Source organism: Galeopterus variegatus, unplaced genomic scaffold (genome assembly GCF_000696425.1).
Source record: "Galeopterus variegatus unplaced genomic scaffold, G_variegatus-3.0.2 Scaffold3192, whole genome shotgun sequence".
NCBI classification, from domain to species: domain Eukaryota; kingdom Metazoa; phylum Chordata; class Mammalia; order Dermoptera; family Cynocephalidae; genus Galeopterus; species Galeopterus variegatus.
In genome coordinates this window covers 17,650-30,948 of record NW_007729303.1, presented here as the reverse complement: position 1 = coordinate 30,948, position 13,299 = coordinate 17,650, and the positions used below count along the sequence as shown (strand labels likewise).

General features: G+C 43.6%; 1 pseudogene; it reads left to right on the top strand.

Annotated features, from left to right (window-relative positions):
* Nucleotides 1-202: 202 nt before the first annotated feature.
* LOC103600036 lies at nucleotides 203-6,900 on the top strand (annotated as a pseudogene).
* The last annotated feature ends 6,399 nt before the right edge of the window (nucleotides 6,901-13,299 follow it).

Sequence of the window (13,299 nt, the reverse complement as noted above, 5' to 3'; positions counted from 1 at the left end):
TAAGACAAATATTGTATGATTTCATTTATAAATGAAATCTAAAAAAGTCAAACTCACATGTATTAGTCAGGGTTCTCCAGACAGACAGAACCAATAGGATATGTTTATAAATATATGAGAGGGAATTTATTAGGGTAATTGGCTCTCATGATTGTGAACAGGAGTCCTCTGCTAGGCTGTCTGCAAACTGTATGCTGGTAGCATGACTCAGTCCAAGTCTGAAGACCTCAGAAGTAGGGAATTCAATAGTGCCATTGGTGTAGGTCCTGGAATCCAAAAGTTGAAGAGTCTTGAGTTCTGATGTCCAGGAACAGGAGAGCAGGGTGTACCCTGGCCACAGTGGATAGAGAGAGAGATTTGTCTTTTTCTTCCATTTTTGTTCTCTTGGGGCCCTCAATGGATTGGATGGTTCCCACCCACACTGAGGGCAGATCTTTCCCACCCAGTCTACTCAGGCTCTCATGCTAATCTCTTCTAGAAACACACTCATGGACACATCTAAAAAGATAGCTGTACTAGGTTTCCCAGCATTCTTTAACCTAATCAAATTGACACCTAGCATTAACCATCACATCACAGAAGCAGAGAGTAGGATGGTAGTTGTGAGGGACTCGGGGGTGGGTGAAGGAAATGGGGAAATGGTCAAAGGGTAGGTACAAACCTTCAGTTACAAGATAAATAAGTTCTGAAGATCTGATGTGCAGTATGATGACTATAGTTACTAATACTGCATTGTGTACTTGAAATTTGCTAGGAGAGTAAATCTAAGTATTCTTGCCACACACACACACAATGATGAGTATGTGAAGTGATGGATGCATTAATTAATTTGATTGTTGTAATCAATTCAAAATGTGTATGTATATGAAATCATCACATTGTATGCCTTAAATACATACAGTTGTTATATGTCAGTTATACTGCAATACAACTGAAAAAAGTTTTTTAAAAGAGAGAAAATCTTGAAACCCTTGAGAGAAAAATAACTTGTTATGCACAAGAGAACATGATAAAATTAATAGCTGACTTCTCATCAGAAACAACGGAGACCAGAAGGAAGCTGTCCTGATTCAGTAACACTAAAGCATGTAAAAGATCTGCAACCCCAGAAAGGAACTTGCACATATGGTCGATTGTGTGTCAATACTTCCTGTGTGCATTGCAGACACCACTAATCAATCACAATCCTACTTCCATTGAAACCCAATCTCAGCCTCAAAATTCTCATAAACAACCATCCAGGCAGCCACTGCCAGTCAACAAGGGCATTCATAAGAGATGAAATACAATATTTACCATCCCAGCCTCATTTCACAGGTGAGGAAGTCAAGGGCCAGAACTCACAGAATTAAAGACAGACAGACATAGCGCCCAAGTCTCCTGACAGCTGGTCCATGGCGGTATACTGCATTTGTTCAGATCCAGGCAGCATCACAGGTCTTTTTAACTTCCCATCTCAGGAGCTTTTTGAATTTTAAATAACCAACCAGACTTGCTTTTTCTATTCCACATGAACAGAGAGCTCTAGCACTGAAGCATTCATGCTTGAAAAAGAATGATTAATTAGCACTGAGAGAGGTGGTTATATATTTTTAAAAAACCCTCTCTTACATTTCAGGTTTTCCTGGGATTTTCCTGGGGTTTGAAGTTATGTTTCTGTATGCATGCCTTTTAGTCTTCCTGCAGGATGCTGACTTGGCTGACGTGAGGAAGTGGCTTCCTGCAATTTCTCCCACATCCTGGCACAGGGGCGTCCTGCTGGTGAGACTAAGTATTACCAGTACCCCAGAGGAAGTTCGAAACTTCCTTCGGTGGGTGAAGCCTCTCATCTGTGTTGTTAGAAGATGAAACTAGCCAGACCAACAGGTGCCTCAGGTTAATGAACGATAGCAAATATGTATTTAGCTCATACTTATTAATACACTGACAACTAAAAGTTGACAACTGAATGTACCTCATGACTTAAGGTTTTTATTTATTTAGTAGGATTCCCCCTTTTCCTCTCTTAGCTTGAACAGCTCTGAGGGCTCAGCTAGCTTGGTGAATCAGTTACATAACAATCTGTTGCGCCTGCTCAAGTCTATTAGGTGATGTCAGTGGTTGAGTTCGTATGAATTACAGCTTCCAAGGAGAAGTCAACAGAGCCTCATCTACTGTCCTCACTTACCTTCTTCTCATGCAGTTCTCTGTCCCCTGCAAGTCCATCCCGGGATCGTAGAAGGTTCCTTCCCTTCATAGGTCTACCAGCTGGGTGGGGGTAGTGTTAACATTCCTGGAGGCTCAGAGTGCAAGTGTTTTCTCTGGCTTATTGGCACGTGTGTCAGGTGCTGTCACCACTGTTCTGACCTCCAGCCTCCTACCCACCTTACTGATTTTGCTGAGAGACGAGCTTACAGTGAGAACTGCTAGATAACGTCTGTCTGCAATTATTGCCTGGAAGTACTTTGTAAACAGTTGTATTAAATTTCATTTATTATTTTAACTACATTCACTCAGATTGTTCTTGCAAACACATTTGTGTGAAATTTGATAGAAATGTTAAAATCAGTCTCATCCGTCTGGCTTCTTTTAGATGCCATTTCTGCTTCTTTTCAGACGGTAGCCCTCCAGGCTGGGAGCGACTGGCAGTGTTGACTCTAGGAAGGTAGACAGGCACCATGGGCTTCAGCTCTGGCTGAAGCCTCCTTGCACTGGGATCTGGTTGTCTCTTCCAAAGCCCTGCTGTACTGGAGCTGTATTATGCTCCAGCTCTCTGGAGTGGTGTAGCCATCTGGCATTGACCTTTTGTGCTACTTTGTTATAGTGTAATTGCAACATCATTTCATCACCCTGGATGCCTTTACCTTTTATAATTCAGGGGATCATTTTTTGCTGGCTTTTGTGTTTGGAACAGTTGTGCAAATGTAACATAGGAGCAAGTGTCTGCTTTGTAAGAAATCTTTGAGTATTTTCAGAGTTAAGATAATTCCAGGGCCGATAGAGTCTCTTCCGAAGTGAGGGGAGAGGTTCAGATTTAGTAAGACCTTCGTGTGAGTGCTAAAGAATGTTACCTTTGCCCAGATGTTCATCGTAGCCCAGTTTCAGCATTTCCATGACCAGTCTCTGGGCCAACCTAGATGCCAAGCTCAGAAACAAACTAACAAAAATCTTTGTGATTGTATAAAATAATCAGTGATCAAGGTAGAAAACTTTGTAGGAAAGATGGAGGAGGGGATTTGTATCACATACTCCATCATAAACGACTTTAAAAAAATCCCCTTTAGATGGATTTTCTCTCCTCAAAACTCTTTTCTCGTTTGCTTTGCCCTTTGGGTTTCTTCCTCCTCGCCCTTTAAAACTTTGTAGGAAAGATGGAGGAGGGGATTTGTATCACATACTCCATCATAAACGACTTTTAAAAAATCCCCTTTAGATGGATTTTCTCTCCTCAAAACTCTTTTCTCGTTTGCTTTGCCCTTTGGGTTTCTTCCTCCTCTCCCTTCTCTGAGCAGCATTTGGCCTCATCTCTTGCACAGCTCATTCAGATGCCCAGTAAAACAAAAGTTTCCCCAGTCGATAGGTTCCACACTACCTAGTAAGAAAGTGGTTATTTAAACTTGCTTTTTTGAGGTCTTGGTTTCATTCCAGTTGATAATATTTTCTCATATTGCGGTCTCACCAAGAGATATTCTGGTGAATAAAAGTCTCTCCATCTCATGACATTAGTAAATCAAGACTGCAGAAGATGGATGCTATCAAGACTTGTGACTGAAAATAAGGCAGGGATTCTCAGCCTCGATGCTATTGACGTGGGCTGGGTAATTTTTTGTTGTGGGAGGATGTTTAGCAGCATCTCTGATGTTTGCATACTAGATGCCATTAGCATCCCCCCACTCCTATTTGTGGCAATCAAAAATGTCTCCAGACATTGTCAAAATGTCTCTTGGGGAACAAAATTGCCCCTGGTTGAAAACCAATGATAATAAGGAATTCTAATATTTCAGACAGGAAAACATTTTTGAACTCCTGGGGGGTTCATGGTCGTGTATCTGACTTCTCTGAAAAATATCCTTAAGGTAGATCATACTATTAGTAAGAATTCTCCAGAGACAGAACCAATAGGATATGTATGTAGATGTATGAGAGGAGATTTATTAGAGGAATTGGCTCACACCGTCCTGAAGGCTGAGAAGTCCCACAACAGGGCCGTCTGCAAGCTGGAGGCCCTGGAATGCCGGTAGCATGGCTCAGTCCAAGTCTGGAAAGCCTCGGAATCAGGGAAGCCAATGATGTAATTCTCAGTCCAACGCCAAAGGCCTGAGAGCCCTGGGGTGCCACTGGCGTATGTCCTAGAACCCAGCGTCTGGGGAGCCTGGAGTTCTTTTTTTTTTTTGTCTTTTTCCATGTCCGACAATGGATCGCAACCCTCAGTGTCGCCCCCGCACCGGACCGGGACCGGCAACAGGACAGCAACCCTCGGTGCTGCTCCCGCGCCTCGCTCAGCCAGTGAGCGGGAACCGGTCTGTATGTGGGATCCAAACCCTCGGGCGGGAGCGCCACCACGCTTCCCAAGCAGCGCACTATCCAGTGCGCCACCGGGCCGGCCCTGGAGTTCTGATGTCCAAGGACAGGAGAGAAGATAGCGCCAGAAGATAGATCACATGCTAATCTCCTCTGGAAACACCCTCACAGATACACCTCAAAATAATGCTCTACCAGGTTTCTAGGTATTCCTTAATCTAGTCTGTATGTGGGATCCGAACCCTCGGGCGGGAGCGCCACCGCGCTTCCCAAGCAGCGCACTATCCAGTGCGCCACCGGGCCGGCCCTGGAGTTCTGATGTCCAAGGACAGGAGAGAAGATAGCGCCAGAAGATAGATCACATGCTAATCTCCTCTGGAAACACCCTCACAGATACACCTCAAAATAATGCTCTACCAGGTTTCTAGGTATTCCTTAATCTAGTCAAATTAACACCCAAAATTAACCATCACAATTACTATGAATAACATATGAGTTATATTAGCATAATACATTCTTTATAGCTCTATTTATTCCCACATAATTGATTAGTTATCTCTGTTATCACACAAGTCTTTCTGATAGAATCCATCTCCACTGATATGTAAAGGGAACTTGGGATCTTCAAAATGCTGTGCTGATTTTTTTGACTTGATGCCATGCCATTTTATTCTTTTTGCTGTGTTGACAGGAAGAATCAGCTACCTGGATGAGAATGAAGATAATTATAGTATTTGGGCTTGTATGATATTTGTAAAAATTGTCCTGTTGGGCTGTGGTTTACAGGCATTTTGTTAGACTTTCAAAATACCACAGCTACCATGTGGACAATAAAATCTAATATTCTTCATTTCTGCATGTATTCATTTAATCATCAAATGATTATTGAACACTTGCAGGGCATATGGGATAAAGCTCAAACAAAACAGGCTACTGAAAAGGAAGGTGAATGGCTCTGGTAGCCATAACCTGAGGCCATCCTGCCACTGCTTTGTAGAGCTTCAGGTTCAGTGTAGGAGGAGGGAAGAGGACAGTAAAGGAGGGAGAAGATCCTGTTTTGTGGGGATGTTCTTGTGCTTATCAGAAGGAAAACTTTTTCTCTCTGTGTTTTTCCTAGGAGACTATTGGTTCTTGCTTCTCTGCTGTCCTAAAAGTGACATTACCATGTACATGGAATAGGGACATGCCAGCCCTGCTGTGCTCCTCAAGGCAGCCCCAGAAGCAGTTTTACTTGCAAGATGAAAAGCTCTGGGTTTTGAGTGATCCTAATTTGGGTACAGATTTTGTATGTTTTTTTTACCTTAAAGCTAATATGCTGTATGTCTCATTATAAACTAGATCAAATTTTCCCAATCTTTTCCTTGTCCTGGTACATATAGATAATATTTGTTTTGCACATTAGGGTACTGAGGCTCTTATGGCCAGAGGTAGGTAGGGTGACCAACTGGACCTGGTTTTCCTGGGACATTTCTAATTTTAAAACTGAAGGACAACCTCAGGACAGTTGTTCACTCTAGCCAGAGGTGACTGGCCTGCAGGCTCTGGTTCTGCCCAGAAGGCTGAGATGACCAATCTACTGACATCCATGCAATCCGTTTGTGTCACATCAACGTGTTGTGTGGCACACATGTTGGAGCTGTTGGAGTTAGGAGCCCCTTTGAATCAGAAGGGAAAGAAATTAGTAAAACAGAAAACAGTGATAAAGACAGTCTTTATTGGCTCTGATGTGACTGTAGATATCCTGCTCAGAGGCACTGGCTGCCCCCTGCCTGGGTACCACCTGCACCCCGCATACCCTGGCTCCCTGGCCCAGTTCTTGGCACCCTGAATCTTTCCACTCTCTGTCTCTGCTCAGTGCAACCCATGGGCAGTGACGCCACCTCCAGAGTGTACCCCTTAGGCGCTGTAGGCAACACAGCCCTGAAGAAGCAAAAGAAGAAAACCAGGAATGGAGCCTCCAGCCAACGGAGGTGAGAAGGCCTCAGAAAAGGCTGCCCCAGAAGAAGCCCCCTAAACGCTGAGGCCCAGGTGGAGCAGCTAGCCCAGGACTTGGCCTGGTATGTGGAACAGCTGGACCTGAGCCTCAAGATGCATAAACCTACCCCAAAAGAGAACGAGCAGGCTGTTGGGGGCAATGTGAACTCTGCACAGCGAAAGAACCCCTCTGCTCCGGAAGAGGCAGCTGATGCACTCCTTGTTTGGGGACTATCTGGCTCAGATGCAGCTGAGCAGCGTGAGGCCCTGCATGCTCTTGGGGCTGCTGCCCATTCAGCCCAGGTTCAGCCAGTAGGTGAGGCCACCAGAAAGAAGATCTAAAGGGTCTGCTGGCCTTGCCCAGCAGGGAGAGCCAAGACCATCCTGGACACTCATGATGAAGAGTTTAGGTTCAATTTCTTTTAGCTTCTCCCCAATCCTGGAATAGTCTCCCTCCCTGGGGTGGTATGGGGGTTTGTCTTGAGTGCAGAGCCTTTCCAGGAATTCCCTGTTGGCAGATGTGGAGTTGGTCTGTCTCTGGCTGCTCCATGAATCTGGGGCTGTTGGTAAGTGTGAGACTATCAGCCAAGCACAAGATCCCATTTGTAGGTTTTCTGATGAACTGTGCATCCTGTCAGAAAAGAGAGGTGCATTTAGAAAATCTTCTACAATAATCTGAAGTGAGTGTTCAGTGTGTTGTAGAAAGAATATTATACTCAGTCTTTAGGATTGGATTATGTAGCTGTTGGTAATAAGAATTAGTGGAAGTGTCCTGGGCTCTCCCCAGCCAGGGTGGTGGGGGGCCTTGGGCCTTGGCCATGCACCCCCAACACCCATAGCCAGCCCAGTGGCGACCACCAAGCCACTGCAGGAAGTGCCCTGGGCCTCCTGAGCTGGGGTGGTAGGGGTTCGAGGGTCTTAGCCATGCTCCCCCGACACATGCAACCAGCCCAGTGATGACCATTAAGCTGCAGCAAGAAGGGCCCCGGGATTCCCGAGCTGGGATAGTGGGGGGCAAGGGCTTTTGCCATACCCTTGGGACATCTGCACGCAGCCTCGCAATGACCAAGCCACTGCTGGAAGCCCTCTGGTCTCCCCTGTGGGAACAGTGGGGGGTGCCACAGGCCTCAATCCCACCCCTCCTCCTTCCTCCTTCTTCCATCCCATTTCCTTCCTGCTTCCCCTTTCCCCCTCCCTCCCAACTGCTCTGCAACAACATCCTAGAATGTAAAAAATAATATTAATAAAATGAAATTAAAATTAAAATAAATTAAATTAAAAATAAAATAAAAAAAAAATCACCAAGTACCCAGAGAACAATATATTTAAAAAAAAAAAAAAAAAAGATTTAGTGGGGAAGCTACGTAATTATACACTGGTGCTCACTTTTGAAAAAATGCACTGTCAATGGTTTAGTGTTTTATGCCGCTATGTCACATTGCCTTAATAAGTTTCTATTTTTGATTTTAAAAAAAACAAAGGTCTTCTGTGTTCCCCACGGAATACATGGAATACTTGGTCTCTGGGTTGCCTGCATCTTTCCCCCTGGCCTGCAGGTGGCGCACATGTTCCCCGCAGGGTTCCCATGGTGAAGCCAATCACCCTGATGTCATGGTGTGACTTCAAGGATTCTACTGATGCCATTTCTTCTGAGGACATGGGCTGACCAGGCCAAAACTTTTAGGGTTTGTTGCTGCCACTCAATCTGCTATTGTTACTTAGACACTGGAGTTGGGCCACTAACATTAATGTTACCCCTTCTAACCTGTCTTTCCAGCCCAACTCATCAGTACCTTAACATGGAGGAGGAAATATTCCTCACCCTAACTCTGTTTACTGCTTGACAAACTTGCTGTACCTCTTAGTGTATTAGTGTCGTCCTTAGACATGTTCCTCTTGTTTGGCTCACTCTTCCAGTTTCCTGAAATGCCTTTTCTTATCGAATCTGCTGTGAGTGTCTAGGGACCTGGATTAGAAGGCTGAATGATGCTGCACAGGAAGTCATTTTAAAATGTTCCCCTTCCCTGACAGTCAACCAGAAGCCACGAACTAAACTTGGATTGTTTGATTCTCTCCCCTACTTGGGGTAGAGCTTATAGGACATAATGACGAAGACTAAGCTGTTTTTACAAAATCGAAACATCTGCTTGTTTGAATGCCCTGCGTCTTCTGCACTCAGCTAGAAGCTCTTTTTGATCACTCTTCCCTTTTCGTGAGATGGAGATATTTCTGCAGCAACGTTTGACACTGTTGCCATACACCATTAAAATGGACCAGAAAACTTGCTGATATGGCTGTGCTGGTGAAAACAGACTCTATCACCAGCTTCTTAGAACACCTGCAGGGAGAAGCATCTCAAGGATTAAAATCAAGGATTTTAATGTTCAAGTTGAGTTTAGAAGCGAGAAGCTCTGTGATCTAGGAGTTAAAATTAAGCAGCTGGTGGTTACAGGTATCATGGCAGAGACCCAAGGAACCTGTTCAGTGAAGACTAGAGAAGCAAAAGCTTAGACCTGAGTTTTCCTGATGATGCTGATGAATGAGTGTCTTGATCTTGATGAAAAATGACATATGGGGTCGGCCCGTGGCTCACTTCGGAGAGTGCGGTGCTGGTAGCGCCAAGGCTGCGGGTTCGGATCCTATATAGGGATGGCTGGTGTGCTCACTGGCTGAGTGTGGTATGGACCACACCGTGCTGAGGGTTGCGATCCCTTTACCGATCAAAAAAAAAAAAAAAAAAGAAAAAAAAAAAAAAAAGTCCTTAACAAAGCAGGTTTAAAGATAGTGTTTTTCTTGAGTAAACACATCTCATTTCTACATATTATATTAAAGTATCAGATTCTACCACGTGAAATTACAATAATTCAGCTTTTCTTGACGTACAAAAGTGTCAGTTTTATGTGGTTCCTAAGAACGTTCTGATCGTCCTGAAAGGTTAAAGGGGTGCTGTGAATGATCTCTGTGTGAGACTCGCTGAGGTCCTGCTTTTGAGCCTCACCCAGGCCCAGGTCCTGGGCCTCTCCCAACTTGGTTTGGGAAACACTCGGAACCTCATCCCCAGTACTCACTGCTGCCATAAACTAGTCTTGCTTCCATAAACTAGCTGGAAGACAATAAAAACTATAATAATAATATGAATATGTATATTTTTAATTATGAAGTACCAGACCCTCTTCTAAGCACGTTACCTTTGTTAATTTACATTTAAACCAAACAACAATACTATGGGGATAGATAATTATATCATTTCTTATAGACAAGGAAACTGAGGCTCATAAAGGTTAAGTGATTTGCCTAACATTCCACAGGTAATACATGGGAAGCCAGGATTTGAACCTGCCAGTGTGGCTACAGAGCCTGAGCTGGCCCTCACTCTAATGTATAACACTACACTATATTATCTCTCCATTGCAAGAATCTACAAAATAGCTAACTGACCAAGGCTATAGCAGTTGAGACAGAGATAAGGTGATTGACAGCACAGGTATTAAGGAATTAGAATCGACAGGACTTCATGGGATGAGTGGATGCGGAAACTGTGGTATATCTACACAATGGAATACTACTCAGCTATAAAAACGAATGAAATACTCCCATTTGCAACAACATGGATGGAGCTTGAGAGAATAATATTGAGTGAAACGAGTCAGGCAGAGAAAAAGAAATACCACGTGTTCTAACCCAGGCCCAGGTCCTGGGCCTCTCCCAACTTGGTTTGGGAAACACTCGGAACCTCATCCCCAGTACTCACTGCTGCCATAAACTAGTCTTGCTTCCATAAACTAGCTGGAAGACAATAAAAACTATAATAATAATATGAATATGTATATTTTTAATTATGAAGTACCAGACCCTCTTCTAAGCACGTTACCTTTGTTAATTTACATTTAAACCAAACAACAATACTATGGGGATAGATAATTATATCATTTCTTATAGACAAGGAAACTGAGGCTCATAAAGGTTAAGTGATTTGCCTAACATTCCACAGGTAATACATGGGAAGCCAGGATTTGAACCTGCCAGTGTGGCTACAGAGCCTGAGCTGGCCCTCACTCTAATGTATAACACTACACTATATTATCTCTCGATTGCAAGAATCTACAAAATAGCTAACTGACCAAGGCTATAGCAGTTGAGACAGAGATAAGGTGATTGACAGCACAGGTATTAAGGAGTTAGAACCGACAGGACTTGTTCTCAGTTAGATCTGGAGAGTGAGGGAAGGAGACACCTGAAGTGAGTCCTAGGCCCCTGGCTGGTGTGATGGGAGGATGTTTGTACTATTCAGTCATAAAGGGAAGATACAAAAAGAGGCAGCTCGTGCTAGATGATCAGTTCAATTTTGGATATGTGCTGGGTTTGGGTTATCTGGTGGACTCAGGGTTGTGGTTTTCCAGCAGACAGCTGAGAACACAGGTGTAAGCTCAAGTGAGAGGTTAGGGCTCACTATGACTATTTAGAAGTCATCAGCATCTAGGCAGGAGATGAAGTTGTGAACATGAAGGTAATCACCCAGAGCAAGTGAGCAGTGAGAGAGGAGATTTCCAATGTCTGCCTTAGGTTGGGTTCCCCAGGAGCACTCCTAGAGAGGAGGGTTCATGTAAGAGTGACTTAATAAACAAGACTGGTAGGGAAGGGGGAAAGTGGGTCAGGGAAAGGAAGGAAGCCAAGCAAAGAATGCAATATTAAGCAAAGTTCCAGGGGCTGACTTTGCCTCAACCCCAAGGGAAGCTCTGGCGACAGTGTAGGTGCCACTTCAGAGATGTCCCAATTGGGGCCAAGGGGCTAAGGTATTTACAATCTGCCCCATCTGCACTGGCTAGGGGCTGCTTTTAGCGGATGCTAATTCCCGGACACTTCTAGGTCTTAGTATAGACAGGCCCAGTGGACTCCAGCCCCCTTTGTTAAAGAGAAGCAGGGGCAGGCTGTTGGGAGAGTGTATTAAAACAGCAAAGGGAATCTGGTGGGTCACTGACATTGGCTGGAATGACTTCCTTGGGAAGTGTCAACATAAAAGAGTGGTCAGAGGCAGGGGGGTTGNGATGTCCCAATTGGGGCCAAGGGGCTAAGGTATTTACAATCTGCCCCATCTGCACTGGCTAGGGGCTGCTTTTAGCGGATGCTAATTCCCGGACACTTCTAGGTCTTAGTATAGACAGGCCCAGTGGACTCCAGCCCCCTTTGTTAAAGAGAAGCAGGGGCAGGCTGTTGGGAGAGTGTATTAAAACAGCAAAGGGAATCTGGTGGGTCACTGACATTGGCTGGAATGACTTCCTTGGGAAGTGTCAACATAAAAGAGTGGTCAGAGGCAGGGGGGTTGAGTCAGCACACAAAACTGAGAAGAAGCACTCAGGGAGACGAAGGGAGAAAGCTGTGATAGAGAAGTCAAGAAATAGGATTTGCAGGGAGAATGAAGAGGCTGGTGTCACATGCAGCAGAGAGGTCCAGAATCCTAGCAAGGTCAGGAGAGCATACAATGATTTTGACAATAGAGGTCACCAATAACCTTTATTAAATGGCGTGGGAGTGTTGGGCATGGGTGTTTAAAGCCTTGCTCCAATAAATTCAGGAGTGAATTGGCATAAGAAAGTACAGATAATTTAATTCTCTTGAAAAAGTTGGCAGTGACAGGGAAGAGCTATAGAAAAGAAGGCTGAGAGGGTTACGTGGCTGAAAGAGAGTTTTTTTGAAAAAGATCTTGAGGGAGGTAGGAGGAGGAGAACTAGGGAAATGGAAAGTAGAGGATAATTAAAAAGTCTTGCTTAGAGAAAAAGCAAGATTTGAGAAGAGAGAAAACTCTTCCACCAGCAATGGAGGGAAGCATGGTGAGCAGACTGCAGACACTGGTGCGTATGTAGGGATAGGGACGAGAAGACGAGGGAGCTCATGTCCCATGTGTCCATCTTTCTCTGTGTCTTCTGCTATCATTTAGGTTATAATGTTTGGAGCTTCATTTTTCACACCATGGATTTTTGCTGTACTTGAGTTGGGATTATGATATGGGAAACAGTGTTTCCAAAATTTTATTTCGTATAATGATCTGCTGCTAACAATTCAATAAATGTCAAAAGGAGCAGAGTATTATAACACTCAATCACAATGAATGGGGTTTATTACACAGTGCAAGATTGTTTAATGAAAACACTTTTTAAAAGATTCTTATCTGTGATTTGTAAAGGTTTTTATATATACATGAAAATAAATGACAACTTGAAATATTATTCAATATAAATCTAAATTTTGAATCCTTGGTTTTAGAAAATGTTACAAGACAATGAGACAACTAACAGTAGTCTCCGATCATACAGCATCTGCTGTGCTAAGTGTGGTGTTAGGTGCTTTAAATAAATTGCCTAATTTTCTTTATAAACTGTGTGCATGTCCTATTATCACCATAGTGAAAAAAAGAAAAAACTGCCAAAGATTGCATGCTAGCAACTCTCAGGAAGCAAATTTTTAAAAAAGTATTTTCATCAGTTTTAAAAAATTAAAGAAAAAATGACTTGCTTATTTTAAAAAAGGCACAAAACCCAAGCATGCAGAAGTATACACAGTAGAGGTGACCTTTATTAAGTGTTTAATAAGTATTCTTCCAGGCAATTATCAGTCTCTCTCTCTCTGCTCATATGTATGTATGTGTATGTGTATGTGTGTGTGTGTGTGTGTGTGTGTATGCTTATTTTAAAAAAGAAAAATCACTGTATCTCCAATTCTGCAATTTGCCTTCCCATTTAATATTCATAATCTGTTTCCTTTTTCTCTCTTTTTTTTTTTTTCCGTGTCCGGCAACGGATCGCAACCCTCAGTGTTGCCCCCGTACCG